General features: G+C 39.7%; 1 protein-coding gene across 2 annotated transcripts in view; it reads left to right on the top strand.

The window, feature by feature from the left end:
- The window catches only part of BEND6 (BEN domain containing 6), a 77436-nt gene that overhangs the window by 3261 nt on the left and 49865 nt on the right, over window positions 1-24310 (top strand). The window contains exon 1 of one of the 2 annotated variants that reach the window (XM_012441636.3): window positions 15598-15808. The exons of the other annotated variant lie outside the window; for it this stretch is intronic. The gene's annotated coding sequence lies outside the window, so the exon portion shown is untranslated. Of the gene's footprint in view, window positions 1-15597; window positions 15809-24310 lie in introns of those variants that run through there. 2 annotated transcript variants of the gene reach the window in all.

Here is a 24310-nt window from a genome sequence, read left to right as displayed (position 1 = left end):
AGAAAGAAGAAAAGTTTCCACCCTAAGCTGTGTAGCAACCAGTTGAGAAAAAGGGAGGAACTGAAAATAACTCACGTTTTGAGCTAGGTTAGAGGAATAATTTGGAAGGAGAAGATAACTGCATTTTATACCCACTGAGGTGGAAGCATCAGAAGGACATCTGTGTGGAAATATCCAGCAAGCCCATGGAAATCTGGAGAGGTCAGAACCAAAAACAGATATGGAGTCATCAACATTCTAGTTGGAGTAATGGAAATAGATGAAATGACTGAGGAGGAGATGCTAAAGAGAAAATCGGAATCAGAACTTTGGAGACGGCTTCCATTTGTGGACTGGAGGATAGTAAAGTGGTCGAAGCCAAGTAGGGAGTGTTCCAATTTAGCAGCTTTTTAGAACAGATGCACATATGGGAGGCTAAGGAGGGCAAAGATTGAGGACTGGTGACTAGGAGACCTCTGGAAACCTTTCAGAGAACTGATTCATCATGGCAGAAGAGGCTAAAAGTAGACGTTAATGAGTTAAAGGGGGAATGAGAAATGAAAAAGAGGAGAGAGCCGTTGTCTACAATCTTTGCAGAAATTTAACTCTAAAGGGGATGAATAGGAAAGCAATTAAATCCTGAATAAAGACCAATAGTGATTATTTTGTCAGGCTAGGGATATTTGAACAAGTTTCTAGGGAACTTAGGAGATGGAGCCAGAAGAGGGAGAGAAATAATTAAAGAGAATGGAAAAGAGGACATTCTCCTGGGGATTTGTGATGTAGCAGTTTGTTCAAAATACCTTGAGTCCCCTCACAGACTGGCTCTTTCTGCTCTCAGGTTGCTTTGGACTCTGCAGAGTTAAAATTGAGCCTGAACAGTTAGAATGGCTTTGTGCTTATGGTTTCTTCCCCATCAAATCTGGCTACTAATACTCAGACTTGAATAATGACTTTTTTTTTTGAGAGAGAGAGAGTCTTGCTCTGTCACCAGGCTGGAGTGCAATGGCACGATCTCAGCTCACTGCAACCTCCGCCTCCCAGGTTCAAGCGATTCTCCTGCCTCAGCCTCCCAAGTAGCTGGGACTCCAGGCACACACCACCATGCCCAGCTAATTTTTGTATTTTTAGTAGAGACCAGTTTTCACCATGTTAAAAAAACAGTCATTATAAAAGTTCATAGTGACTTTTAGGGAAAGATAAGGAATGTCTTGGAATATAGCCTAGGTTGTCTGTGATTATTACCAATTTACATGGAAGTGAGTAAATTACCCAGTTGGTAATCACACAAGGACATTGTATTGAAATATTACCCCCTTGAAAACAAGAAGTTTAGGTAAGAATGGCTCTAGCAATAAATTATTAGAAATAAAGCACACTGATTTTGGCCTGGTAACCTCCTTATTTCTAGGTGAAGTGTTTTACATGTGCTTGTATTAAAAGGTAAAAGAGCTGTATCATCTGGAAGAACCTACTTCACCCAAAATAAATTTGGAGGTGATTTCCAGCCACCAGAACCCAGGAAACCATCATGTGGATGGATTACTGTGTTCTTCTTAACATTTAAGTTTTTGGAAGGAAAATAATTTAACTTGCAGTGATATCAAATATTATTTTCAGCAAATTTTCTCTGGGAAAGGGCTTTATTTTACCATAATAAAAACTTTTAAAATAATTTAGAAGTATACTCATAAAGGAAAAGATTGCAAATGGAATCATTTCAGACTATTCTTTTAACATTTTAGCTGTTTTAGAGCCTAATTAGGTTTTGTTATTCTACGGGTTACCAAACTGCAGAAGCCATAATTTCGGGGGGTGTGGGGGAGTTCTTTTTGTGTGTATGAGCAATACAGACTTCTCAAAAAAGTCAGCTGAGTTTGGGAGCTTAAAAATATCAATATAATTGAATTCATCTACTATATAATGCTTTGCAGACAGTTTTTGGAAAGTACTCATTTATTATTCGCAAGCAAATAGAATTCGTTTATATAGTTTTCACATTCAGTGTGGGATTTGTCGTGCGGCAAAATACTGAGTCATTTGGCCAGAAAATTTACTCATAGTTGTATGAACTGCCAATGGAAAATTTGAGAGCTGTTAATAAATCAAATTATAAAGCTCCTAGAGTTATAATTCACTGAGCAATATTGTTCATTATTATTCAGATGGTGTAAAATATTTCCACCATTTCTAAGAATGGGCAATTTACAAAGCAAGTTTGAAAGCTGAAGGTATTGCCTTCTAGATCCAAGATGAGACTTGCGTATAAGTTACAAACATTCTACATCTGAAACTTCTACACTTCTGAAGTAAAAAGAGAAAAAAATAAGAGCTTTATCATTGCATAGCAAATGTTAAAAGATGAATAAAACTTTGGTTATGATTTATGAGTTAAGTTCTAGGTTGTGTTGATAATAAAACTACAGCAACATTGCATAGCTAGATTTCCCCTATTGCTTACAATAATTCTTTGGCATTTAGGACTTTTGCATTAAATATTTTGTGCTAATAGAGTTGTATGCTAATGCATCAATGCACTCATAGCCTGAAAAAATAATGTCACTAGGACAGTAGAGGTACCAAATGTACTGCGGAGAGCAAAAAATTGTGATGAGTAACTGATGATTAGTAAAAGATGTTTTAATAATATATGCTTCCAGAGATTATTGATACCTCAGTGTAAGGACATCCCATGAATCTAGGGACAGAAAGAAAAGTACGTCTTAAAAATGCCTTTGTAGCCACAAATACTTTATGGAGTAAAACAGGGCAACAAACAGGAAACACACTAAAATGGAATATAGTAGAGTTTATATTTTAAGAAAGAAAGCCATAAACCTAAAGCCTGTTCTTGCCAGTCCTATCTCTACTGTAGAAGTTCAAACTGGAATTCATGAATAGCTTTCTAGAGACCTGAAATTACATGTAAAAACTTGTGTCTCATTTTAAGGACATGATCCATACCTTTCATTAGATTCTTAATGAGTCTTCCCCCAGTGAGAATCATCAGAATCATACAAATCCACACAGGTACTGAGGCTTCTGAACGCAGTATACATCATTTGATCTATCAACATTGGCAGCACCTAGGTACCCCTGAGACTGTAAGAAATGTCTCAGGGACTATCAGTCTATGGTCAGCAAAGGAAACTTTCTGTTCTTAACTATAAAAGTTTAGATAAGTCTCCCAAGTGCACGTAAATGCTGCCACCCGAAGACTAAATGGAGATGGTGTGCTGTGAGTTTCTTTGTCCTCTGGCAACTTTAAAACATATTGGGAGAGAGAGAAATGAGTCCCCTAAGCTTACTCCCACTGGGATGTCAGTTGTAACCCTAAGAGAAGAAGTCTGTTAACAGTTGAGGACCACTTCCATAGACCTCTGTTGTGGTAAGAAGAGCTAACTTGATTCCTAAGCTGTCTTCATACTCATTAACTACCCAATTGATCACTAGATATTTGAATGGATAAGCCCATTCCAAGCCAACAGCACTAGTTCTAAAAGCTGGTCTTGGTTCAGAGTCTGTAGAAATTGCTGTAGTCTTAAGGCCTAAAAGAAGGACAAAAGGAATTAGTATTAAGTTCCCATAAACAACTTGTAGACATTCTGGTAAATATAGCCACCACTCTTCCTAAATCCTTCCCCAAGCCCACATTCAGCAGTCTGCTGTGGAGTCTGCAGACCTGGTAACTGGTGTCCTTGATCCTACTAGGGTAATTCTGCACTCTGGTGGGAAGACCGCCCTTCCAACTATTCAGTTTCACCTACTCATTATTTCTAGCTTCCCACCAGGAATGGAATGCTAGTTTAGATTTTTCCTCTGCAAAAACTCATGTCGAAATTTGATTATTGTAACAGTGTTGGGAGGTGGGACCTTTGAGAGGTGATTAGGCCATGAGATGAATGGATTAATGCTGCTACTTTAGGAGTGGATTTATTATAAAAGAGCTAGTTGAGCCCTCTCTCTCTCTTTCTCTCTCTCTCTCTCTCTCTCTCTGTGTGTGTGTCTCTCTCTCTCTGTCTCTCTCTCTCTCTCTCTCTCATGTCTTCATCTTTCACCATGTGATGACACAGCAAGGCCCTCACCAGATGCTAGCACCTTGTTATTGGACTTCCCAGCCTCCAGTACTGTGAGCCAATAAATTTCTGTTCATTATGAATTACTAAGCCTGTGGTATTCTGTTGTAACAGCACAAAACAGACTATGACACCACTTTTGCCATATTTGTGGACCTCAACTCCCTCCTTACCACCATATTTCCAGGATACTAGGTCTCCATGTCACATCATTGTGATGACACATTGTCACAGTATGAGGCTGGTTGTTTCATTATGTGACTGTCTCACTCCAGTGAGCAAGTCCAGTTTCCTGAGGTATCCTGATCTCTCAGTCTGGTTCGTTCTATTTCCTTCTCTTCTGACCCTCTAGGCTTGAAGGGTTTGGTGACACAACATTCATGCATTCCGCACAGAAACAGACCTTAGATCAATACAATTCCCTGGGTGCCTCAGACCCCCTCTGGGCCTAGTGGGCACTGTTCTTTGCACACTTTCAGTCTGTGGTCATTTGTAACGAGGCAGGAATCTACCTTGAGAAGACACTGCAGGATTGAAGTTAGTGTATCAGACTTCCTGGTGGGCTGCCATCTGGTGAGCTGTTATAAATCTAGGTCTTAGTGCCTAGATTAAGGGGCACCAACAGCACCCTGAGAGTTGATCAGTATGATCATTATTCACCTATCCCCTTTCCCCAAAAGACGTGGGACAGCAGGTACTGGTCATCCTCATTACTGAATGGCTACCTTGATGCAGACCACCTAGTTATTTGCAGTAATAGCTAGCACTTATTGAGTATCTACTCTTTGCTAAATGCTTTACGTGCATTTACTCATTCAATCCTAACAGCAACCCTGAGTAGGTACTACTCTTATTCCTATTTCATAGATGAGAACCCCGGGGCTTAGAGATGGAAGGAATTGCCTGAAGACCACACACCTAGCAAGTGACATACAGTTCTTCAGCACTTCACAAACCATTACTGTTGCATGTTTTTCATTTGCACTGCTTCCCTGCTTCATTTGCACTGCAGCTCTTTCCCTAAAGGAAACCTTCTTAGCTGGAGCTTGCTGAGCAGCTACTCTTTCTGTCTTCTGACTCTCCGTAGGCTACCCCACCCAGATTATGAAGGCCAACCCAACACTCCAGCAGAACGTCAGATGTTTCCTTGTACAGAAGAGCTGTGGTCCTCTCCTTTAGCCTGTGAGGAATTTACCTAGGCTGCTCCCCCTAATCCAACAATTTTACAAGACTCCTTGTATTCAAAAATTGTAGTTTCACCCTTACCATTTCATTGCCATATGTCCATCACTATCACTTGGGTCAGTTTGACCCAGCATCTCCAGAAAGCTGAAGAAGCTTAGGGGGTCCAGGCTGACTCCTACTTGGGGAAAAGGGCTATATGGGAGACCACATGGCTGTCCTTTATAAAATGGGAAGCTATAATAATTTTTTTCTTATATTTTTCAAAAGATTGAGGTTTGTCTAACATAGAAGCCTAGGCATCAAGGTTAATAAGCTAGGTTTCTCGAAGCCCTCCCCTGCCCTCAGCACTACAAACATCTCTCCAACTCTAACATGTTTCACCTAAGCTTGCCTGGGGGTAATCTGGTTCAATTTGCTTCATAATAATACAAATATTACTATTAATAAATAGCATAATTTATTACTATTAATCTATTATAATGTAATAAATATAATAGTAGTGGTATAATAAAATACTACTATTAATAAATTAATATAATTACAATATTAATAATAAAATTAATTATAAAATATAATTATAATTGTGGCAATAATTGTAATATTAATATAATTATAATTAATAATATAAATACTTATAAAATAATAATATAGTAGTTATATTATTGCAACTAATATTATAATTAATAATAATTAATTTATATTATTATATACCTAACATGTCAATTCATAATGGGGTACTTTATTATTTCCATTTCACGGATGGAGAAACAGAAGCACAGAAAGATTACATGGGTAGTAAGTATTGGAGCTAGGGTTATGGATCAGACAATTTGGTTGTAGAACTTACGATTATAAATACTTACGTGATCTGCTTCACCATCTAATAACATTTGGAAGGGTTTCAGACTGGAAGATTGTCTTGAACTAACTACATACCAAAACTGTACCTCTACCAAAAAAAGAGTATCTCACTAAACTTTCTATCTCTTCATAGAAGGACAAGTTTAGTCTTTCCCTCTTCTGTGAACAGGATGTACATTTGCCCAAGCTTCTGTGTCCTGCTGACTGTTCTAACAGCTTCTCTACCATAGAATCAAGGACGGACAACACTGTCTCAAAATGCCATCCCTGCTAAGTTCCCTGTTCCTGTGTCTTTTTGTCTTTTTTTTGAGATGAGGGCTTGCTTTATCACCCACATTGGAGTGTAGTGGCCTGATCATAGCTTACTGTAGCCTCCGTCTGCCAGGCTCAAGCAATCCTCCTGGCACAGCCTCTCAAGTAGCTGAGGCTACAGGAGGGCACCACCATACCTGGCTAATTTTTTTTTTAGTAGAGACGAAGTCTCACTATGTTACTCAGGCTGGTAATTCTTCATTTCAAACAATCTTGCCACCTCTGCCTCCCAAATATTGGGATTACAGGTGTGAGCCTCCTCACCTGGCCTCCTCTCAGTCTTTGACACTTCTGAACCTCACAGTTGGGTTGCACACTTCGATCTCACTCTACACATCTATCCATCCTTGCTTTAATATAGCTTCCTGGGCCTCAGCTGTCTTGGAGAGGTTCATCCCATTTCCTTGAGCTTTCTTCTTTGATCAACACTTGTGTTCTCTATCCTTAACTGGTTTCTTAGTTCTGACTTGCCCTAAGGCTAGACACACCCAGACTTGCCAATACACCAAGAGAAGATGGCCTTTTACATTCCTTTCCATTTTTATTACTCTACGAGTTTACTGATAGCACTGTCACTCATAAATATATATATGAATGTATTTTTCTAAGGGACCTTCATAGGGATAGGGAAAAAACTTGATAAAATGTGTAATGTAGCTGATCATTTTTTTTTTTTAATTTTAATGTTGCGTGCTCACGGTGGTAAGAAAGAATATCAGAGTAAGAAGAGAAATGATTAGTAACGAGGGAAACCACTTAAGATGATTTGTTAAGTAAATTATCTAAAATATGTGACTCAGGACATTGATTATATTTCGACCTAAACTTTTGATAGTATAAAAGTACAAAGTTAATGGAGACAATGGTGAATGGTAACCAGTTATTTCATTAATATACAATATTAGGCCAGGCATGGTGGCTCATACCTGTAACTCTAGGACTTGTGTCAAAAAACTGTTCAGAAATATTACTTAGCAAATAGATACGTTGATGTTGTTAGGAGCTAGGATTTTCAGTGAGAAAGAAAAATGCATTATAAAATCAGAGGATCTTTTGAGCCTAGGAGTTCAAGGCTGCAGTTAGCCTTGATAATGCCACTGCATTCCAGCCTCTGTGACACATCGAGATCCTGTCACACATGCAAAAAAATTTATATATATGATATATGATATTAACATAGTGTATAATAGGATAGATATTTCAAAAAGAAATTATCTCATCTTTTCACATTATAAGTGATTAGATTAATATTTGAGAGTTGAATTACTCCTGATTTTTATGCATAAGCATTGATTCTTGGATTAGAATTACATATTACATTTTGTGAATTTTAAAAATTGGTCTAAAAGTTATTAACATCATAGAATACATTCATTTAAAGCAAGAAGCATAATCTCATTTTGCGCTCACCTTTCAAGATGAATAGAAAGTTCCACATTAATCAAAAAAATGTGAAATGGAAAACAGTTTATATGACTTATAGTCCTCCTGAATAGAACTTTTAATTGATTTTACTCTTCTTTAGGCTAAACTCTGGACCTGTGGGGGTTCTTTTGTTTGTTTGTTTTTTGATACCAAGTCTTGCTTTGTCACCCAGGCTGTAGTGTAGTGGCACGATCTTGGCTCACTGCAGCCTCCGCCTCCTGGGTTCAAGCAATTCTCCGGCCTCAGCATCCTGAGTAGCTGGGGTTACAGGCACTTGCCACCATGCCCTGCTAATTTTTTTATTTTTAGTACAGACGGGTTTTCATCATGTTGACCAGGCTGATCTTGAACTCCTGACCTCAGGTGATCTGCCTGCCTCAGCCTCCCAAAGTGCTGGGATTACAGATTGAGCCACTGCGCCTGGCCCGGTTTTTTTTTTTTTCCAAGTTGGAGTCTTTTGGGTACCAGCCCAACTCCATTTGTGGGTGCCCTTAGTCCCAGCGGTGACGAGGGATTGAGAAAAGGAAATAAGGACAGAGACACAAGAGTAGAATTTACCGCATGGGTCCAGGGGACCAATGCAAGCGTGGGAACTGCATTGGCCGAAGCTCTGGGCTCCAAACACTTTTTTTTTTTTTTAAGATCCCTCCCTCTCCTGTCTGATTCTGACTTCCTCCATCTAGCCAGACTCAAGGCTAATCCTTTGTCTCCTGCTCCCATTTCTCTTTATTCCCTTTCTTTATTTTATTTTATTTATTTTTTAAGACGGGGTTTTGCCATGTTGGTCAGGCTGGTCTTAAACTCCCGACCTCAAGTGATCCACCCGCCTTGGCCTCCAAAGTGCTTGGATTACAGGAGTGAGCCACCACACCACGCCAGGCCATCCGCACACTTTTATCATGTGCATAATCTTATTGATCTTATGTGCTTGGAAGGGGAGGTTAAAGGAGTAGGCAAGATAGCCGGGAGGAGAGCACTTGAAGATCCTTCTAAGACATGCTAAACCAGTGCCCTGAGCATTTAACAGCACTTGAAGTCCTTCTAAGATATATATGCTAAGCTAGTACTGAGTTTATCACCGATTGTTATCAGGGTGTGGCTACATCAGAAGTATAGCGGATGAGGAGCCAAGGGATCTGACCACACCCAATGCATCAAAGAGCTTTTATCTCCTGAGCATTGAAGACATAGAGCAATTAAAATCACTCCATATTCTGAGAACCTAGGCAGAGCCTGAGGTGTTAGTGATCTCAGCCCTGCAAGACTTTTCTTCTCCTTGCCAGCTCCCAGCTGCAAAGACCCTCCCAGATCTTGTCAGCAGAGCTCACCTCCCTTCTCAGAGATCTTTGCATAAGCCCTCTGTACAAGGCCCTCCTGCAGTCTCCACGTTGAGAAGGCATTTGTGGGACCAGAGCAGTATCCCCTGCTCTGCAACCACCCCGAGGTGTTCCCCGGTGTTACTGCGCTCTTGGTTGGTCTTAGGCCTCCTGTTGCCGCTTGATTTCTAATTAACTGCACTGATAATATAGTTTAGTTCGGTGTATAAACTTAAGTGTACTCTGAGCCAAGCAAGCTTGTAATTATTTAGCTAGAATTAACATAGGTCTTCCCCTGGTCATCTTGACCCACAGAGTTTCACTCTGTCGCTCAGGCTGGAGTGCAATGGCCTGATCTCAGCTCACTGCAGCCTCCACCTCCAGGGTTCAAGCAATTCTCCTGCCTCAGCCTCCCAAGTAGCTGGGATTACAGGTGCCGACGCTGGGCTAATTTTTGCATTTTTAGTAGAGACAGGGTTTCATCATATTGGCCAGGGTGGTGTCTTGGCCCGGCTGGTCTTGAACTCCTGACCTTCTGATCTACCTGAGCAGTCAGCCTCCCAGACTGCTGCTGGGATTACAGGCATGAGCCACCGTGCCCAGCCTGTTTGTTTTATAAATATGGGGGAAGGTGCATAATTATTGGGGGGACAAGTAGTAACACAATAGTAGCCAAGGAGAAAATGTTCAGAGGCCCTAGAACCACAGGAAAATTTTAGAGTTCCTCTGAATTTTGCATTTACTTTCTTGTGCAAGTTTTCAGATAGTTCTGCCTGTGGCTGCAGGCTTTTTATTGACAATTGATTGGGGTAAGTGACACTGTGGAGCAGGTGAAGATTGCCTTCCACTTTTGCCAGCCTCTTATTTCTGTGCTATTACCTCTGTGCTATAGTCTTCTTTGTGAACACATCAAGATGAAAGTAAGCCAGCCACACTTTAATTTCCGATAAGACAAAGGCTGAGTCATTTAGCCAGGTTCTCTTGCCAGGTCAGGAGCAACAGAGACTCTGGTATAGATGATGAAGCTAACATGTGGAACCAATGATACCAGCAATGCTAGGGATATTGATCTAGTAATACAGATAAGAGCATGCATGAGGAAAAGAACAAAAAAAGAAGAGCTTTTCTCCTTCACTTTAAACCCCTTTCCCCTGGAAATAGAGCTTGATCAGTGGTAGAATGGATCATGTCAGAAAGTGGAACTTAGAAATACCAGCTGTATCCAATAAAACAGTAAAAACCCAGTAAACAAATAAGTGTACATCAGGTACATCGTCAGTATCAGATATCCACAGGCCAATAACAGGTGGACGTACTGGCAACAGAAGGAATCTACTGGCTGGCAATAAATAGGCACACAGGCAGTCAGGAGGCATGAGAAGCCCTGCCATGTTTTATCAGTCAGAGTTCTGGCAAGAAATAGATGGCCCACTAAAATTAGGATGATTTGAAAAGGCTTTAACTAAGGGACTATTTAAGAAAGTATGGGCTGGGTAAAGGGAAACCATGATGGATCATGTTGTACCTCAGGGCTGGTCATAGTGGAAATGTTACCAGCCCTGGACCAAACAGAGAGGAAGGGCATGGCTATTGCAACTGGAAAGGAGAAAGGCACATGAAATCTGAGGTGACCCCACAGGAAGGGAGCCAGGAGGATAAATTCTCCTGACTCACTCTTCTTTCTCCCTCTGATCTCATGCCTGGACACTCATTGGCTGAACTCAGCTGGAAAGAGAGCAAGACAGCCCAAACAGGTCCAACTCCAGACTCAGAGAGTGGGATAGAGATGGCTAGGGAAAGGATCTGGAGGGGCAGAAAAAGGATCTCCTCTAGCATTTAAGCAGGACTATAGTCTAATAAACACTGATGAGCAAGCCAGACTCTAGTCTCTGGGGGAATGGTATTACAGGGCAGAAATTTAAGCAAGGAGGGCCCTGTAAGGGACTTTTTGAAGTGAAAAAAGCAAAATCATATTAATGGAATTGACAGCCTGTTGCAAAGCTGACTTGATGATTAGCTTCTAAGTTCTGGCTTGAGCCCTTCTTCAGCCTGCTTATGGGTTACCAACTAGGCGTGGTTGCCAGGTTCCACTGGGGACCGCAGCTCCCTCATCTGTAAAGTGTGAATAATACTTGTTCCGGCCGGGCGCGGTGGCTCAAGCCTGTAATCCCAGCACTTTGGGAGGCCGAGGCGGGTGGATCACGAGGTCAAGAGTCAAGACCATCCTGGTCAACATGGTGAAACCCCGTCTCTACTAAAAATACAAAAATTAGCTGGGCACGGTGGTGCGTGCCTGTAATCCCAGCTACTCAAGAGACTGAGGCAGGAGAATTGCCTGAACCCAGGAGGCGGAGGTTGCGGTGAGCCGAGATCGCGCCATTGCACTCCAGCCTGGGTAACAAGAGCGAAACTCCGTCTAAAAAAAAAAAAAAAAAAAATACTTGTTCCTACTCTAGAGGGTGTCTGTGAGGATTAAATGAGTTAGTACAGGTTAAATGCATAGAATAGCACCTTATATATATTAAATACTCATAAACGTTAGCTATGTTTTTATTCTTATTAAGTGAAAGAGGCGGGATTGGAGAGATCTGAGGATGTCATATAGGGCAGTACAGGGAACTAAATTGATTCCTTTTCTGGATAACGGTTACACATATGAAAACACACGATATCACTGCTTATTCATTCAATCAGCTTCAGTAAAAGTACATCCACAAACTCCAGAAACATGAGAATGTTTTTGTTTCTTTTCCCATCGTGGAAAATATAAAATGATTCAGGTCTATAGCTCCTCAAAAATAATAAATATAATGTTTCTTTTCCATTCTTTTTTTTTTTTTTTTTTTTTTTTTTTTTTTTTTTTTGAGACTGGTCTCACTCTGTCTGGGTACCCGGGCTGGAGTGCAGTGGCAGGAACACAGCTCACTGCAGGCTCAAACTCCTGGGCTCAAGTGATCCTCCCACCTCAGCCTCCCAAGTAGCTGGGACTATAGGTGTGTCCCACCATGCCATGCTAATTTTTTTTATTTTTTGTAGAAATGGATTCTCACGATGCTGCTTAGGTTGATCTCAAACTCCTGGGCTGAAGCGGTCCTCCCATCTCGGCCTCCCCACAAATCGCTGGGATTACAGGCGTGAGCCACTGCACTCGGCCCAAACATGTTTCTTAGGCTCCTGCAAAATCTGTAATCCAGTCCAAATTATGCCATAATAGTTTGGCAGCATCGTTGAACCATCCCAAAGCATATTGACCATGTTTTCAATCATGATATTGCCAGAACAACTTGGAAATTGAATATATTTATGTCATTTGAAAATGAAGGAAGTACAAGCAGTAAGGTGAAATGCTACGTAATGGACATTAATAAAACCTAGTAGTTTTTCCTCTGTAAGTCAGAACACTTTGGTGAGAAAGCCATCCATGCATTGTTTTGCTCAGCAGAGTGTTGTCTGAGAGTTGGAGTGCTGAGAATGCACCCAGCCATTTACAGCCATTTCAAACTTGATTTCTTTTCCTCTAGAACATATAAAACTAAAAATAAATAACGTAGACATTTCCCTCCTCCATACCACATCTTGCTAAGCAGCTGGACAGAAACTAGTAGTCCATTTTATAGAAATCATTAAGCCAGCCACTGGATATTTAGAATTACATTGGCACGAATTTCCTGCCACTGTGGAATTCATTTAGGAGGGAGTCATCAGTTCATATTCTGACCTGAGTACTACAAGGGGTCTTTTATGTTTATACATTTTGAAACTAATATGTGTATAAAGCAATCCAAAACTTTTGAAACCTATAAAAGGGCACTTAGGTTTTATGGTAGTGCCATACTTGCCTTGCAGAATTTTTAATTGAATTCATAATAGAGAACTTATATTTAAATACAAAGGCAGATGAGACACCTGTATTATACTTTGATATTAATTTAGTTACCTTAAGTTTGGTGACTTTTTTTTTTTTTTAGACCTCGTGATCCGCCTACCTCAGCCTCCCAAAGTTCTGGGATTACAGGCGTGAGCCAGACTTTTGTTTTTCAGTATTTCAGAGATGGCTTTTGAATTCCTGCGTTAGGTGTGTCATTGATTTGTTAAAATTAAACATAAATGCATTAAGAATTTATGTTTTGATTTGCTTCCATTAGTTACAAAATTCCCCTTTTTCAAGGTTTTAATTCTGAGATACTGTGTTTTTCATAATTTGGATGTTGCTTAGGACATTTTTTTTCAAATTGTGGATTATAATCCATTAATGGGTTGTGAAATCAGTTGAATGTGCTAAGACCAGCACTTTTTTAAATGAAATAACAGGACAGAATAGAAACTGAGAGAGTGCATTGCATGTAGTAAGAGTAAATATGTTTCTTAAACATTTTTAGTTGTATGTGTATGTGTGTTTTCTAGATCAAAATGTATTTTTTACTGTAACAGTCAAAAAAAAATTAGAGCCATTGGCTTATATTATTCCTCAACCACATCTTTTTTTCTTTTTTTGAGATGGAGTCTCACTCTGTCACCCAGGCTGGGAGTGCAGTGGTGTGATCTCAGCTCACTACAACCTCTGCCTCCCAGTTTGAAGTGATTCTCGTGCCTCAGCCTCCTCAGTAGCTGGGATTGCAGGCACACGCCACCATGTCTGGCTGCTTTTTGTGTTTTTAGTAAAGACGGGGTTTCACCATGTTGGCCATGCTGGTCTCAAACTCCTGAACTCAGGTGATCCACCCACCTTGGCCTCCCAAAGTACTGGGATTACAGGCGTGAACCACCACACCACGCCCCAACCACATATTTTAAGTGTTATCCTGGCTGTGTTTATGTTTCATCTCATCTCCTGCAACTATCTAGAGAATTAATAAAATGCATTCTTTCAGTAAATAAATAAATAAATTGGGGGCAGATAGCCACATAGTGAATTTTTTTACTACCTATTACATAGCCGTATTCATAATATTCCTTCTGAATTTACTAATTGACAGCTAACATAAACATTGGATCACCTGTTTATGGAATTTATAACATAACATTGACCTGAAATCTACTGGAAAGTAGACATTCTAAATAAGGTCTGATATGTCTATATCTGATTGGTCTTGAGTGAATTGTGTGTTTGTGAAGAAACTTGAGGATTTGCTCTTTAACCAAATCATATCTGCAGGAGAAAAGTTCAACATTAATACAACTTTGTATTAATTAACATTAATACAAAAACCATGTTTTTGTAAACTAATTTGTTTTTGTCCAAGTTTTTTGTTGTGGTAAAACACACAAAACATAAAATTTACCATCTTAACAATTCTTAACTGTTTGGTTCAGTGACATTAAATACCTTCGTATTATTGTGCAGCCATCACTACCATCCATCTCTAGGATAATTTTCATCTTGTAAAACTGAAGCTCTGTGCTCCTTAAACAATAATTCCTATTACCTCACTTCCCCCAGCCCCTGGCAACCACCATTCTGCTTTCCATCTCTATGAATTTGACTATTCTGGTATCTCATGTAAATGGAATCATACAATATTTGTATTTTTGGAACTGGCATATTTCACTCAGCATAATGTTCTCAAGGTAAATCCGTGTTGTAGCACATCAGAATTTCCTTCCTTTTTAAGGTTGAATACTATTACGTTATATGTATATGTCCCATTTTGCTTATTTATTGTCTTTTGATGGACATGGGTTGCTTCCCCTTTTAGCTATTGTGAATAATGCTGCTATGAACATGGGTGTGCAGGTATCTCTTCAAGACTATGCTTTAATGCTTTAATTCTTTTCAGTATATATCCAAAAGTAGAATTGCTGGATCATATGTTAATTGTATTTTTAATTTTTCAAGAAGCTGTCATACTGTTTTCTACCAGTGGCTGTGCCATCTTACATTACCGCCAACAGTGCATAGGGTTCCAGTTACTCTATATCCTTACCAATACTTAGGATTTTGTATTTTTGTTTGTAGCCATCTTAATGGCTATGAGGTAGTTTTTCCTTGTGCTTTTGATTTGCATTTCCCAATGATTAGTGATGCTGAGCACCTTTCTATGTGATATTGGCCATTTGTATATCTTCTATGGAAAAAGGTCTTTTGCCTATTTTTGAATCATTTTTTTGTTAAGTTTTAAGAATTCTATGCATTCTGGTTATTAATCTCTTATTAAATACATGATTTGAAAATATTCTATGGATTGCCTTTTTAACTCTGTCAATAGTGACTTCTGATGCACAAAACTTTAATTTGCATAAAGTCCAATATTCCTATTTTTTTGTTTTATTGCCTATGCCCTTTGGTATCATAGCCAAGAAATCTCTGAAAAATCCAGTGGCATAAAGCTTCTGCCATATGTTTTCTTTTTGTTTTCCTTTTCTTTTTTTCTCTTTCTTTCTTATCTTTCTTTTTTTTTTTTTACCCCAGGGTCTTACTCTATTACCCAGGCTGGAGTGCAGTTGCCTGATCTCAGCTCACAACTTCCGCCTCCTGTATTCAAGTGATTCTCTGCCTCAACTTCCTGAGTGACTGAGACTAATGGCGTGTGCCACCAGGCCTGACTAATTTTTTTTTAGTAGAGACAGAGTTTCCCCATGTTGGCCAGGCTGGTCTCCAACCTCTGAGCTCAAGTGGTCCACCCATCTCAGCCTCCCAAAATGCTGGGATTACAGGTATGAGCCACTGCACCCAGCCACCATATGTTTCCTTGTGAGAAATTTATTATTTATTTTTAATGATTTTGCAAACCTAAAGCAATTTTTAGCAGGAATTAATGAAGTTTAAAGTAACAAAGTATAACTCTTGAAAATTAATTATGTACTTTTTATTTTTATTTTTATTTTTTTTGAGACAGAATTTCACTCTTGTTACCCAGGCTGGAGTGCAATGGCGCGATCTCGGCTCACCGCAACCTCTGCCTCCTGGGTTCAGGCAATTCCCCTGCCTCAGCCCCGCGAGTAGCTGGGATTATAGGCACGTGCCACCGTGCCCAGCTAATTTTTTTGTATTTTTAGTAGAGACGGGGTTTCACCATGTTGACCAGGATGGTCTCGATCTCTTGACCTCGTGATCCACCCACCTCGGCCTCCCAAAGTGCGGGGATTACAGGTGTGAGCCACCGCACCTGGCCCAATTATGTACTTTAAAAGAAAAAAAGGATTGAAAGGAAGACTTTTATACTTATTTTTTAGACGTTTATACTTTTATTTCATACACTATGTGTGATCTTTTACTTTTGTAATGAGCATTAATTACTGCCTTTCAAATAAAAAGATAAATTTCTCAATTATGTCACTTTCTACAGTACTCTAAGCACTTAGGTTCTCAGTAGAAAACTGACACCCCATTTTGCAATAGAAATGTATTAGTAAGCTCAGGCTGCCATAACAAATACCATAGACTGGGTGGCTTAAACAACAAACAATTGTTACTCTCACTCCCATAAGTTAGAAAGCACAAGATCAGGCCCAGCAAGGTTCAGTGAAGGCTCCATTTCTGACTTGCAGGTGGCAGCCTTCTTGCTATGTCCTCTCAAGGCAGAGAGAGAGAAAAAGAGAGAGAGGTGATAGGATTAGTGGCCATATAAGATAGATGTCTCTCTCTCTCTCTCTCTCTCTCTCTCTCTCTCTCTCTCTTCCTCTTCTTATAGGGCCACTAATCCTATCACATTAGGGCCCCAACCTTACAATCAATTAACATTAATTGCCTGCTAAAGGCCCTGTCTCTAAACACAGTCGCATTGCTGGTTAAGGCTTCAACATGTGAATTTGGAGTTTGGTGAGACACAATCAGTCCACAGCAAGAATATTTTGTTTCTTCTGTACAGGGAAACTTGTGTGGTTGAGAAGCGGAGAAATCATAAAAAAGACTTGGGGTTACCATATAGTTTTACTATTAAAATCGATTTTCCACTGGAGCATTGATCTACTGTACAAAGAAAGGAAAAATAAAGAACAATCAGAAAGGGTCTACTTTATTGCCCTGGATTTACTGAAAGTGTGGCGATGCATTTGCAAAACATAAAACCAAAAGGGAGACCGTGGGATATATGTTGAGAGAACCCTTCCTGGAGTAAACAATCTTTTCTTTTGACTGTGGAGAAAAGAACTCTCTACATATTCTGAATTATCAGCAACCCCGGTGAAGTAAGATTCTGGCATCTGTTACCATCACTAAATAGCACTTAACAGGTCCATATCAGTTAAACCCGGTGAAACTTAGTCTTATCAAATATTAAGTCTGCTGTAGGACCTTAGAGGCTGCATATTGTGTTTCTAAAGTACAAGTAGTGCCCCCTTATCCACAGAGGATGCATTCCAAGACCCCAGTGGATGCCCGAAACAGTGGGTTGTACCAAAATCTATATATACTATGTTTTTTTCTACAGATATGTACATACCTATAATAACATTTAATTTGTTAATTAGGCACAGTAAGATATAGAACAATTATAATGATATTCTGTAATAAAACTTAGGTGAATGTGGTATCCTCTCTCAAAATATCTTACTGTACTATACTCAGTACAGTAATGATGTGAGATGGTAACTGAGGAGGCTGCTCTAGTGTATACAGTGTGGATATGCTGGAGAAAGGGACAATTCACCATGCTCAGTAAGCAGTATGGCACAAGATCTCATCACACTACTCAATATGGCGTTCACTTTAAACTTACAATTTTTATTTTTTTGAGACAGAGTCGCACTCTGTCACTCAGGCTAGAGTGCAGTGGCACAATCATGGCTCTCTGCAGTCTCAATTTCCCAGCTCAGGTGATCCTCCCACCTCAGCTTCTTGAGTAGCTGAGACTACAGGCACACCAACATGCCCAGCTAACTTTTTATATTTTTTGTACAGATCCAGTTTTGCCATGTTGCCTAGACTGATCTTGCACTCTTGGCTTCAAGTGATCTGCCCACCTCAGCCTCCCAAAGTGCTGGGATTACAGGCATAAAAGCCAATGCACCTGGCCCAAACTTTTAGATTATTTATTTCTGGAATTTCCCATTTAACATTTTAAGACCCTAGTTCACTGCAGGTAACTGAAACTGAGGAAAGCAAAACTGTGAGTAAGGGGAGAGTAGGGCACTGTTTTTAATTTTTCAGTAATATATGCAGTAACATAAGGTAATGGAGAAAGAGGAATTAAAGCAGAGCCTGCCCCCCCAGAAAAAGAAATGAAGATGAAATAAAAGAAGGCAGGTGATGCCATCTAAACTCCTTTTAAATATGATAAATATATGGATCTCCAGGTCAGGTTTTCTCAAATTATGGTTTATCTGCCTGTAATCTGTTATTGTACAGCCTTAAATAAGAATCTTTTTTACAGATTTAAGTAGCTTTTAAAAATCCAACATAACATTTTAGTATATATAAAGCTATATAAAGTTGAAGTATCAGTGTTATAAACAAAGCTTAATTGGAACATCGACACACTTAATGTGTTTATGTACTGCCTATGCTTGCTTTCATACTATGAGAGCAGAGTTAAGTAGGAGTGACAGAGACTATATGGGACAACTTCATTGCTTTATAGAACTCCTAAGTGGACCACAAATCACAGTGATATAAGTTTAATAACTTGTCAACACTTTGAGTCCCATGAATATTGTCATGCCATGACATTTTATTTTATTTTATTTTTAATTAGAAAAATTATTTATTTCTGTGCCTTTCATACATCTTATTGTTCAGGAAACAGTTTACATACATATCTGAAGTAATCTCCCATCACACTATTTTTTTTCTTTTTTTTTTTGAGACAGTGTTTTGCTTTTGTTGCCCAGGCTGGAGTGCAATGGCGCGATCTCGGCTCACTGCAACCTCTGCCTCTTGGATTCAAGTGATTCTCCCACCTCAGCCTCCTGAGTAGCTGGGATTACAGGTGTGCGCCACCATGCCTGGCTAATTTCGTATTTTTAATAGAAACAGAGTTTCTCCATGTTGGTCAGGCTGGTCTGAAACTCCTGACCTCAAGTGATCTGCCTGCCTTGGCCTCCCAAAGTGCTGGAATTACAGGTGTGAGCCACTGTGCCCGGCCCACACATTCTATCTAAATGCAAAACAGGCCAAGTGATCATATATGTTAACGTTAGCCAACTAAGCACTCATCACAATATTTCCAACTCACAGGAAAATAGCAGTCAGAAAAATTAGGAAATTTAAAATGGAATATCTACTATTTCATTACAGCCAAATTCTTCACAAAAATTAAAAAATGAAAGTTAGTGCAAGCAAAATGTATTATGGCTCATTTGCTAGCCAAGAAGGAAAGCCATTTACAGATAATGAGTTATAATGACTGAATTATACTTGACTACAGTAGTTTACAACTATTAGCCTTTCAGCAAAGATAGTTGCCCAAGGGGTTGGGGACATTGGGAGCAGCAGAATAATCAATTAAATAACAGGCAAGTGACTGTTAGTTTTTTTTAGTTTTTTTTTTTTTTTTTTTGAGATGGAGTTTCGCTCTTGTTACCCAGGCTGGAGTGCAATGGCGCGATCTGGGCTCACTGCAACCTCCGCCTCCTGGGTTCAGGCAATTCTTCCTGCCTCAGCCTCCTAAGTAGCTGGGATTACAGGCACGCGCCACCATGCCCAGCTAATTTTTTGTATTAGTAGAGACAGGGTTTCACCATGTTGACCAGGATGGTCTCGATCTCTTGACCTCGTGATCCACCTGCCTCGACCTCCCAAAGTGCTGGGATTACAGGCTTGAGCCACCGCGCCCGGTGACTGTTAGTTTTTATTGGTTCTAGCTGCTCAGTTGTTTTCTCATTCGAGAAACAAATGCTGAGTTTAGAGTGACTAACAAATTAGTCTCTGTAAATAGCCTTTGTGAAAAAAACTGTGGGCACAAATAGTTTCAAAGAAATTGAGAAAACACTAATTGAGTACAACCTGAAGTGGAATCCACTAAGATGTTACAAATAGTGTAGAGCAGAAAAATAATTAAACAAATTTACAGAATTTATGACAATATAAAGTGTTTAAAGCCTATGGTTATTCATTTTATTGTCATCAGCAGGTACTTTGCCGAAAATATTTGAACCATTATGTGTATATATTTTTTAAAGAATTCCTACTATGTAGGAGGGGATTCCAGAGAGCTGGAAATTCCCATTATGTGTATTTTTTTAAAATAGCTTTATTGAAATAATATTCACAAACCAATCAGTTCATCCATTTGAAGTGTATGATTAATCCAGACACAATGGATCATGCCTGTAATCCCAGCATTTGGAAGGCCAAGGCAGGAAGATCACTTGAAGCCAGGAGTTTGAAATCAGCCTGGACAACACAGTGAGCCCCCATCTCTACAAAAAATAAAAAAAATTAGCTGGGCATAGTGGCACATGCCTGTAGTCCCAGCTATTTGGGAAGCCAAGTTGGGAGGATCACTTGAGCCCAAGAAGTCAAAGCTGAAGTGAGCCAAAATTATACCACTATACTCCAGCCTGAGCAACAGAGCAAGACCCTGTCTCAAAAGAAAAAAAAATTCAGTCAAGTATGGTGGCTCATGCCTATAATCCTAATGCTTTGGGAGGTCAAAGCAGAAGGATCACTTGAGGCCAGGAGTTCAAGGCCAGCTTGGGCAACATCCTGAGACTTTTTCTCTACAAACAACAAAAACAACCACCTAAAAATCAGTCTGCTGTCATGGCGCATGCCTGTAGTCCCAGCTACTCTGGAGGCTTAGGCAAGAGGATCCCTTGAGCCCAGGAGTTTAAGGCTGCAGTGTCTTGTGATTGTGGTGCTATGCTCCAGCCTGTGTAAGGGTACAAGACCCTGTCTAAAATAAAATAAAACAAAATAAAATAAAGTATACAATTAAATGTGGAGGGTTTTTTTTGTATACTCACAGTATTTTGCAACCATCGCTATTCATTTTTTTCTTCTTTTTCTTTTTTCTTTTTTTTTATAAAGATGGGGTTTCACCATGATAACCAGGCTGTTCTTGAACTCCTGATCTCAGGTGATCCACCCACCTCAGCCTCTCAAAGTGCTGGGATTACAGGCGTGAGCCACCGCATCCGACCACTATTCATTTTTTAAAACATTTTTCTGCCAGGCACGGTGGCTCACGCCTGTAATCCCAGCACTTTGGAAGGCCGAGGTGGGTGGATCACCTGAGGTCAGGAATTCAAGACCAGCCTGGCCATCATGGTGAAACCCCATCTTTAAAAAAACAAAAAAGAAATGCTATACCAATTTCCTCTCCCCAACCTACTCCTCACCCCTAAGAAATCACTTATCTGTTTTCTGCCTGAATAAATTTGACAATTCTTCTTCAAGATTGTTTTGGCCATTCTAAGTCTCTTACATTTTCATACAAATTTTAAGATCACCTTGGCAATTTCTGAAAATATCATGTATTATTGAACCAATAATGTCAACAGTGAACATTCATTCTTGTGGACTTGACTATCATCAATTCCATGAATTTTTTCATGGAACTTCAAATAGAAGTTGAATATTCTCACTTGCCCTACTACCCAGCATTTTGATAGCTTAGCAGTGGCAAAGTTTTACTGCAAATAGGGCCAAGATTGAAATTTTTGTGAAAGAGACTGCTGTTCCATATTCCTATGGCTTTTTAAATAAGCTTTTGTTGTAGACTTAGTAATGTTTCTTAAGTGAATTGTTAAGAAATTATAAGACAAAATTATATAAAAACAAGCACTTATAGCAAAACTTACGATGAAGTAAAGTCCTTTTAACAACGACTAATTTATGATGCATAAGTGATGTCAAACTACTTTATATACTTCCCCTGTTGTCAAAAGTTAAAACAAAACGTGAGAACTTCATCCCCACTCAGATTTGCAGTGGCTATATTTTTGAGTTCAAATTACAGTTCCAGCACTGCCTCTCAGATCTCAATGCAAATGCAAGATAGATTTCCATATTTCAAAATCCGTTTTGTTGTGGAATTTGAGGCTCTTCCACCTAACCTTTGATTGGGAGTAATTAGTCTTCAAAGTATGACATGCTAAAAGGTAAATATCAAGAGAAGAATCTAATAAAATTCCTTGAAAGTCTTCTAAGAAGTTAATATGCTCAACTAAAATTATAAGCTCATTCTAGGGCGTATGGCGTTTCTTGGTGATGGTTATACAATATGATAAGCATACTAAAAATCATTGAACTGTACCCTTTAAATGGATGTACACACTTTTAAATGGTTAAAATGGTGAATTTATATGTTGTGTAAACTTTACTTTAATTAAGAAAATTATAAGTTCATGGAATATATGCCAGTACTTATCAATGTGAAAGACATTTTCAAAGAGGAAATATGTAAAATTTCATTACAAGTCAGATGAGCATTTGGAATTGATTTTGTTGATAGGGAACACTAACTCTGAACCCCAATTAAGCAAGATGGTTTTTGTTAATTCCATTCTTTTCGTTAATAAACTTAACTTACAAAAAGTTGTACTCAGTTGTTAGATTTTGAATTTTGTGAAAATTTGTCTTCTCTTGCTATGTAAATACCTGTGTAATATCCTACATTTGGCCTACTGGCTTGCAGTGCTTAAAATATTTACTGTCTAGCCCTTTGCAGAAAAAGTTCGCTAACACTGTTTTTGCAAATAGACTAATGTATTTACTAGGAGGACAGTTTGTATTTATGGAATGCTGTTAAGAGTATATCCGTGGTTAGGGATTGCTTATGGCAAACATACCTAGAATCTGGATTTATACCTTCCTAGAGAGTGTCATGCAAGCTACACAGCTCTGAAATATAAAATAGAGATGTGTCATAACTCAAACATTCTCACTGTGTGAGGTAACCTACTACATTAATTTAGAGGCCTCACCTATTATTCTGGACAGAGTGCATGGTGTGAGAAGGAAGGAACTAGGAAGCTAGCAGGGATTCCCTGGATCTCTTCCTACTTTGCCCGTGCCTCTTGATTGCTTTTTACATTGCTTTTGTGGGGTTTTTTTTGTTTGTTTGTCTGTCTGTTTTTGTTTTCTTTTTTGGAGACAGAGTCTCCCTCTGTCACCCTGGCTGTAGTGCAGTGGCACGATCTCGATTCACTGCAACCTCTACCTTCCAGGTTCAAGCAATTCTTGTTTCTCAGCCTCCAGAGTAGCTGGAACTACAGGCGTGAGCCACCATGCCCGGCTAATTTTTTGTATTTTAGTAGAGATGGGGGTTTCACCATGTTGCCCAGGCTGGTCCTGAATTTTTGAGCTCAGGCAGTCTGCCCACCTGGGCCTCCCAAAGTGCTAGAGTTACAGGTGTGAGCCACAGCACCTGGCTTGATTGCTTCTATATTTGAAATCATTTGCAAAGATTGATACTAGGCAAGCTGTCTGATTATTTGTGAGTGAGATTTACAGTACAATCCTGTGTTAGCTCAAGCACTGTTCATGTATTTGAAAGGCTCAAGTAAGTTTTGTTTTGTTTTGTTTTGTTTGAGACAGAGTCTCACTCTGTTGCCAGGCGCCAGGCTGGAGTGCAGTGGCACAATCTCAGCTCACTGCAACCTCCGCCTCCCGGCTTCAAGCAATTCTCCTGCCTCAGCCTCCTGAGTAGCTAGCTGGGACTACAGGCGCATGCCACCACGCCCAGCTAATTTTTGTATTTTTGGTAGAGACGGGGTTTCACCATGTTGACCAGGATGGTCTCGATCTCTTGACCTCGTGATCCACCCGCCTTGGCCTCCTAAAGTGCTGGGATTACAGGCTTGAGCCACCGCACCCGGCCTCAAGTAAGTTTTCAAAGAAGAGTCACAACAAGCATTTTTGGTAAGACCATCCAAATATTTTATGCTTAGAGTAGATCATAATGACTTTCACTTAAAATAGGCAAAAGACCGGGCGCAGTGGCTCACGCCTGTAATCTCAGCACTTTGGGAGACTGAGGCGGGTGGATCACGAGGTCAAGAGATCGAGACCATCCTGGTCAACATGGTGAAACCCCGTCTCTACTAAAAGTACAAAAAATTAGCTGGGCATGGTGGCGCGTGCCTGTAATCCCAGCTACTCAGGAGACTGAGGCAGGAGAATTGCCTGAACCCAGGAGGCGGAGATTGCAGTGAGCCGAGATCGCACCATTGCACTCCAGCCTGGGTAACAAAAGTGAAACTCCGTCTCAAAAATAAAATAAAATAAAATAAAATAGGCAAAGAACTATATTTTCTAAAATAATGACTTAGTGT

The sequence above is a fragment of the Aotus nancymaae genome, unplaced genomic scaffold (genome assembly GCF_030222135.1).
Source record: "Aotus nancymaae isolate 86718 unplaced genomic scaffold, 86718_ANA_hifiasm-v0.15.2.pri h1tg000040l, whole genome shotgun sequence".
Lineage (NCBI taxonomy): Eukaryota > Metazoa > Chordata > Mammalia > Primates > Aotidae > Aotus > Aotus nancymaae.
This window is presented reverse-complemented; position numbering and strand designations above follow the sequence as displayed.